General features: G+C 50.1%; 1 pseudogene; it reads left to right on the top strand.

The window, feature by feature from the left end:
- The first annotated feature begins 988 nt into the window (after positions 1 to 988).
- LOC116271189 lies at positions 989 to 1192 on the top strand (annotated as a pseudogene).
- Positions 1193 to 7100: the final 5908 nt, after the last annotated feature.

The raw sequence follows: 7100 nt of genomic DNA, 5'->3' as shown, positions 1-7100 counted from the left end.
AGGTGGGAGGATCACCTGAGCCTGGGAGGTTGAGACTGTGGTGGCCTGTGATTGCACCACTGCACTTCAGCCTAGGGACAGAGTGAGATCTTGTCTCAAAAAAAAAAGAGTTCCTTTCCTCAGTTGAGGATTAAATGAAGCCTTTAATGAGATGCCTGGCCCTTCTGTGTGGCCATTACTATTCTCCTAAGAGTTCACTGGGCAGGGCTAGTGAGCACACTGGGAAACCTGGACAGGAGGTTTGGGCTCCTAGAGCAAGCAGAGGTACTAGGCACAAATACTGTGTTCTGGGAGATGCTGGGCACAACTCAAATGCCAGGATGAAGTGTTTTGACCTTTGGCCTAGTGAGAAGAAAAAGCATTCCTTTCCTTTATGCCTAGACAAGACCTGGGTGAATTATAGATGATGGCAGATTTCTCAGGCAGGCAGTATAGAATGAAGGAGGAGACACCTGACTCCTACCCGAACTGAGGGAGGGCCCTTGGGCCTCAAGCTGCCATTCTCACAATACAGAGCAGGTTGTGGGTCTCCAGAAGGAAGTGAGGAAAGAGGCTGGGGGCGAGCCCTGCTTCCCTGGATGCAAGGCCATAAGGTGGGGATTTCCTAAGCCTGTCCCACATGCTCACCCCTGGGACTGTGGCTTCCCTGAGAGCTGGTCCTGCTGCTGCTCATAAGGGCAGGACTTTGGCAGAAAGCCAGACAGGCAGGCAACTAGAGCCCAGATTCTTTCCACTGCCATTTCTGGGCTGGGGCTGCACTCAGGTGCACTCGGGTGCAGGTGCTGCCAGGAACACAGGTGAGTGCATTGGACTTTCACGGCCTGAGGCCCTATCCTCAGTGCCTAGACAGGGCCAGGATCTTGTTGATGCTCTGACCTCTGGCAGAACGGGAGCTCCAGAAATGTTGGCTGCTTGAGAGCAATTGAATGCATGTTTGGGGGCCGGGGAAGGCAGAGTTTCTCCTGGGTCCCTCTAGACAGTCAGTGAGAAGCCTGTACTCTCAGGGATCATTGCTGTAGTTACGAGATAAGCTTCTCTAAACATGCAGAGCAGTAGTAACTATGAGGAGGCACAGTCTCTCCTGACCGTGACTCTGGCTGTTGGTGTGGCTTTGCTGCAGCTGCCGTGTGCCCCTGATGATCCTGCTCCTCTTCCTTCGGGAAAGTAAGAGGGAGAGAACAGCCTGAGTGGGGGTGAAAGTCAGTGAGCTGCAGTGTGGGATGGGAGGAAGGAGGTACAGAGGATTACAGGCCATCTTCCCTGATTGCTCCTCATCCAGCAGGAAGAAGGAATGAGAGGTGGTTAAGGGAGGAGGATCCAAATGCTGGGGTCGCAGGCCAAGAGGACTCTTGCCAGAAGCTTAGGTAACACTTAAAATCATGGGAGATAGAGACAGGGTGTCTTTGAGACGATGTTTGGGCACCCAGCAAATGGTGAGACCCCTGAATGGCATCTACTTGTGTTTTTCTCCCCTAGCATCATTGTGCTTGCCAGGGTCCCAGGCAGAGGAGTGAGGCCTGAAGGTCTCAGCAGCCATGAGTGCTTGATGCCATCCTCATCCCAGCCCTTCATGGAGCAAGGACGGGGTGGGTGTGGCCACACCTCCCTCACGATGGCTATAGTCATAGTGGTGGCATCAGTGTTTCTCACGAGTCTGGCGGCAGCATGCCCAATACCATGCACCTGCCCTATCTCAGGCAGCGTGGTGGACTGTGGGGGCCTCCACCTGCTCTGTCTCCCTTCCAGGCTGCCTGATGGAGTCCGGCTCCTGGAGCTGAGCCACAATAATCTCAGCCATCTGCTGGTTGGCACCTTCCAGGGCCTTTGGGGACTGCGGGTGTTGCTGCTTTCTCACAATATCCTGCGGGATCTGTCTGGTGGGGCCCTAGGGGGCCTGAGTTTCCTGGAGCAGCTGGACCTCAGCCACAACCAGCTGGCCCATCTGCCCCCAGACTTCTCAGCTACCCTGGGCTCTCTGCTCCGCCTGGACCTCTCTCACAACCTACTCACTTCCCTGGACCCCAGCAGCCTGTGGCGCCTGGGGAGCCTGGAGCAGCTCGACCTGAGCCACAACCAGCTGGCTGAACTGATCGCAGGGGTCTTTGGGGGCCTCTTCCGCCTACACTGGCTCTCGCTGGCTGGGAACCAGCTGCAGCGGGTGGAGGGTGCTGCCCTGGCGGTTATGCCAGGCTTGGAAGTCCTATCTCTAGCTGGGAATGACATCAGTGAGCTGGAGGCCAAGGCGTTTGCAACCTTAGGGGCACTGGGCCTTCTCTCCCTCGTGGGGAACCGACTGCAGCACCTGGAGTTCAAGGCAGTGGCAGGCATCCGGACAGCAGGCACGCGGCTGCTGTTGGCCGATAACCCCTGGACATGTGACTGTGACCTGCAGCGAGCCTTCGGAAAGCTGGGTCACCTGCGGCACTTGCGTGTGGTAGACCTGGGCAACCTGACCTGCGCTGGGCCTGAAAGGCTGTCAGGAGCAGTGCTGAGTGGTGTGGAGGCCCAGCTTTGCCTGGCTGAGACTGCCACTGTGCTGGGCATCACGGGCGCTGTGCTGCTCACGGTGGCTGTGGCTGTGTTGATGGCTGAGCGCAAGCGCAGGCAGGGCCCGGAAGAAGCCGGGGAGCTGGGGAGCTTTCTGGAGAGGTGAGGGGTGCTGCAGAGCAAGGTCAAGGCAGCTGGAGGAGGGAGAGCAGAGGAAGGTGTGAAAGAGGAAAAGGGAAGTTCCTCAGAAGTCTGTGGAGCTCAATTGTCTGAGGAAAAGTTAAATATTAAATTTGAACTCAGTTGAACATGGACACAAACAATGGTCATGGAATGGGCTGTGTGAGCCCCTTGAGGCATTCATCCAGCACTGTTTCGGAGAAATCTCTATTTCAATCTATTCCTATATGTTAGTTATTGAAAAACAATAGACACTCGCAAAAACGAGTTGACCTTTTTGTGTTCCTTGAGCCTGGTCACAAAGGGCCCTCGTGACTGGAGCTCATGCCAAACAACTCGTTACAAAAAGAGCGAGGGTCCCAGACTGTGCCGAATCTTCATGAGACCTCTCCTCGTCTGTGCACGGACGAGTGGCTGACTCTGGAGCCCAGGCCGTTGCTTCCCAGACTGGTGGTGAATCCTCCGTAGTCTGGTGAGTGTAAATGTATGTATCTCTTTTCCCTTCTCCCCTTCCCACTGCAATTTGCTTATTGTATCATTTGCTTATTATATTAATTTGCTTATATCATTCGCTGATTATATCTGCATTGCCATTTACGTCGGATAAAGCTAGTTTACCCTTAAAGGTATTGTGTGTGTGTGCCTTTTCTTCTCCCCTCGTGCATCCCTCACACGGAATATTTTTGGTGTCATGAACAGAATCTGAAAGAAACCACAAGGACCGGGCTGGGAGCTCAGAGACTTCCCATATCCAGGGATGGGAACTCCCCCAGTTCTTCCCTGTGGCCATTGAGTTGTCCAAGGGAATTGGCCTTTGTGAAAATTGGGAATCTAAATTAGTGCAATTTGAACCTTTGTGCGTGAAGTGCTTCAGGGAATCCCAGTTGGTAAAAGGGACGCTGAGGGAATTTCCCTGCGTGGATGGTGCTTGCTTACTGCTTATAAGTTAATGTGCCAAGATAGGGACTAGCTGCTACAGGAGAAATGTAAGCTGGAAAAGGAAAATGCTAATCTGACTTCCAGACTGGTCTTGGCCCAATGCCAGGCCTATGTCTTGACTGATCAGGCTCAAAGCTATCAGCCTATTGATGAAAAAAGCATCTGTCTGAGTGGCCCAGTCAGTGTAAAACTGAAGCAGTCAGCCAGGGTTTGGAGCAGGTAAAAACCCAGCTCCTATCTCAAGGATGGAAAATTAATCCTAGTAAAATTCAAGGACCTGCACAAACTGTAAAATTCCTTGGCATCCTATGGAATAAGGGAAATAATCAATTTTACCAAAGGCTAAGGCTAGAATACTAGAATTTGCAACCCCTACTACTAAAAAGGAAGCCCAGAAATTGGCTTGTTTGGATTCTGGAAACGTCATATTCCCCATTTGGGTAACATTTTACAACCTCTGCATGCAGTCCTTAGAAAACGCTATGACTTTCACTGGGGAGAGAAAGAGACCATGGCTTTAGAACAAGCTAAACAAGCAGTGAAACTGGCACTAGATCTATGGCCCATACGGGATGGCCCAGTAGAACTGCAAGTAACTGTCCTAAATCAACATGCTAATTGGAGCCTTAGGCAGAAACAAGATGGGAAGATGGTATCTTTGGAGTTTTGGACCCGGAAGCTGCCAGAGGCCAGCAAAGCTTATACCCCTTTCAAGAGGCAATTGTTAGCTTGCTGTTAGGCTTTGCTGGAAACGGAGCACCTCTGCTTCAACCATGTTGTCTTTATGATTATGACTTGGGTCATGAGTTTTCCCAAAACTCACCGGTTCTGATGAAGGAAGCTCTGCTGGGAGCAGCCAGCTGGCTGAATTGGTAGCCGTCCTCGAAGCTCTTCAGGAGGAGGCCAGAGGGATTTGTCACTTGTATACCAACTTTTGGTCAGTAGCAAACAGTCTCACTACTAGGATGCCCCAATGGCAACGAAACAAATGGTTAATTGGGAATAAAGAGGTTTGGGGAAAACAATACTGTGAAGATACCTGAATCCTGGAGCACACTACCATTATCACTGTTTGCCATGTTGGTGCTCATGCGTCTCTGCTTACTCTTGACAGACTATTCAATCAGCAGGCAGATCAATAGGCCAAAATTTCCACCATAACTGCAAACTTGAATGCGGATGAATGGATTACAGCATGGTCAAGCCTTGCAATGAGAGGCATAGTAATGTATGGTGGTATAATTGATAGTGATTACTGGGGAGAGTTAAAGGTCATTTTATACAATACCACTCCAGATTCTTTTGCTATAAAACCGCAGATGCGGGTTGCTCAATTGTTAGTGGTACCTTGTCGACAATTAACCCCCGAGGAAATTTCTGCCCCAACAGAAACAACATATAGAACGGAGACTTCAGGTCCACCAGAGTGGGCAACTTAAATCCTGGAGCCAAAATATGGGTACAATGTCCATCAGATCCTGCCCCTAAGACTGGTGACCTTGTAGCTATTGGAGCCGAATATGAAGGCATAGTACAATTTCCTAAAGATGAAAAACTATATCATGTTCCCCTCCATTTTTGTTATTACAGAGAATAGCCTGTCTGCTAGTAATCAGCACCTGGGTCACCATGGCTGAGGCTGAGAATGAGTTCATCAACTGGGTAGCCACAGCCGCAACAGAAGCCAACTGCAGTCAGTGCTGGCTATGTGTCGGGTTGCCAGAGGCTGCTGGGAATGGGCTACCTTGGAGGATTGTCCCTGCTAACATTTCTGAATGGATATGCCAATACCAATGGGAGTGGGGTAACACTTGGTTTGGTTTTGTTTTGTTTTGCTTTTTTGAGCCGAAGCCTCTCTCTGCCGCCCAGGCTGTAGTGAGGTGGCACGATCTTGGCTCAGTGCAACCTCCGCCTCCTGGGTTCAAGTGATTCTCCTGCCTCAGCCTCCCAAGTAGCTGGGACTATAGGCACACACCGCCATGCCCAGCTAACTTTTTGTATTTTCAGTACAGACGGGGTTTCACCGTGTTGCCCAGGCTGGTGTCAAACTCCTGAACTCAGGTGATCCGCCGGCCTCGGCCTCCCAAAGTGCTAGGATTGTAGGCATGAGCCACCGCGCCCGGCCCGGGATAACACTTGTAATCCAACCTGTACTTCTTTTCTTTTTGCCCAAGCCCAAACAAAACACAGCACCTTTGTTACTTAAATTACACATTACAGCGATACAATTATAGTAGAACTCTTCCTGTTCCCTGGGGGGCCCTCTAGGTATGTGAATCCTACGGGTGGTGATACCTGCCCCCACATTGGATGGGGAAACACACTTGTGGGTGGTCATTAATTCCATTCACCATCCGGGATAATATTCCCCTCCCCAGTAATCTAGATGCTTACAAACATTGCTGGTTACGAATGCGCCGGACTCTGTGGTGACGGTACCCTATCACAGTATTCTCCCCTGCCGCCGGTACAACCCTGCTTCAGCAACAAATTAAAATATTCAGCTTACATGTAGAAAAAGCTCTTAATGATAGTAGCATGGAACTTATGTTGTTATCAGATAAATGTGCTCAGCTGTGTAATGTCATGTTGCAAAGTCAAATGGCATCAGGTTTGCTTACCGCAGCCCAAGGAAAAGTTTGCCCCTTACCGCATACTGAATGTTATGTGTACATCCCTGAAATTCTCAAAATATGACTCTCCTTGCAAAGCCATGGGGGGTGTGGTTTTTATTTATTATGCTTTTTTTTTTTTTTTGAGATGGGATCTCCCTCTGCCACCCAGGCTGGAGTGCAGTGGCATGATCTTGGCTCACTGCAACCTCTGCCTCCAAGATTTACGCCATTCTCCTGCCTCAGCTTCCTAAGTAGCTGGGACTACAGGCGCATACCACCACGCCCAGCTAATTTTTTGTACTTTTAGTGAGATGGGGTTTTGCCGTGTTAGCCAGGATGGTCTTGATCTCCTGACGTTGTGATCTGCCCACCTCGGTCTCCCAAAGTGCTGGGATTACAGGCGTAAGCCACTGCGCCTGGCTAATTATGCTTTTCATTCTCCTGTGCTTACCCTGTATCTGTAATCTATATCAACTGTGCCTTCCCTATGTATCCCTAGGAGTATTTTCCTATAATTGAGTATCAAATTGAGGCCGAATGTGGAGGAAAAGTTAAATATTAAATTTGAACTCAGTTGAACATGGACACAAACAATGGTCACCAAGTCCCGGAACGGGTTGTGTGAGCTCCTCGAGGCATTCATCCAGCGCTGTTTCGGAGAAATCTCTATTTCAATCTATTCCGATATGTCAGTTATTGAAAAACAAGACAATCACAAAAACAAGTTGATCTTTTTATGTTCCTTGAGCCTGGTCACAAAGGGCCCTCGTGCCTGGACCTCATGCCAAACAACTCATTACAAAAGAGCTAGGGTCCTAGACTGTGCTGAAGCTTCATGAGACCTCTCCTCGTCTGTGCACGGATGAGTGGCCGACTCGA

This window comes from Papio anubis, chromosome 17 (assembly GCF_008728515.1).
Source record: "Papio anubis isolate 15944 chromosome 17, Panubis1.0, whole genome shotgun sequence".
Lineage (NCBI taxonomy): Eukaryota > Metazoa > Chordata > Mammalia > Primates > Cercopithecidae > Papio > Papio anubis.
This window is presented reverse-complemented; position numbering and strand designations above follow the sequence as displayed.